The following is a 689-nucleotide window of genomic DNA, read 5'->3' on the forward strand; positions in this document are numbered from 1 at the left end:
AAGAAAATGTATCGTCCTAGGCGCCCTCCTCCCACCCTGTGGTGCAACTGATGTCCCTCTCTCCAAAGATGTACTCAATGGGACCATAATGTTGCAACCACACACACGTTGACCTGCTGTGAGGAAAAAATGAGTTAGTACATTTCAAACATGAAAAAGGTCATTTTAAAATCAACATGAAAAACCAAAATTCCAAAAGTATCAAACACAAAATAATGCTTACCGCAGAAAGAAAATGTATCATGCTAGGCACCCTCCTCCCGCCCTGTGGTGCAACTGATGTCCCTCTCTCCAAAAATGTACTCAATGGGACCGTAATGATGCAACCAAACACACGTTACCTGCTGTGGGAAAAAACGAGTTAGTACATTTCAAACATGAAAAAGGTCATTTTAAAATCAACATGAAAAACCAAAATTCCAAATGTATCAAACACAAAAAATACTTACCGAAGAAAGAAAATATATCGTGCTAGTCACCCTCCTCCCGCCCTGTGGTGCATGTGCTGCCCCTCCCTCCAAAAATGTACTCAATGGGACCGTAATGTTGCAACCACACACACGTTGAACTGCTGTGAGGAAAAAATGTGTTAGTACATTTCAAACATGAAAAAGGTCATTTTAAAATCAACATGAAAAACCAAAATTCCAAAAGTATCAAACATAAATTAATGTTTACCGAAGAAAGAA

Source organism: Schistocerca cancellata, unplaced genomic scaffold, assembly GCF_023864275.1.
Source record: "Schistocerca cancellata isolate TAMUIC-IGC-003103 unplaced genomic scaffold, iqSchCanc2.1 HiC_scaffold_1077, whole genome shotgun sequence".
Lineage (NCBI taxonomy): Eukaryota > Metazoa > Arthropoda > Insecta > Orthoptera > Acrididae > Schistocerca > Schistocerca cancellata.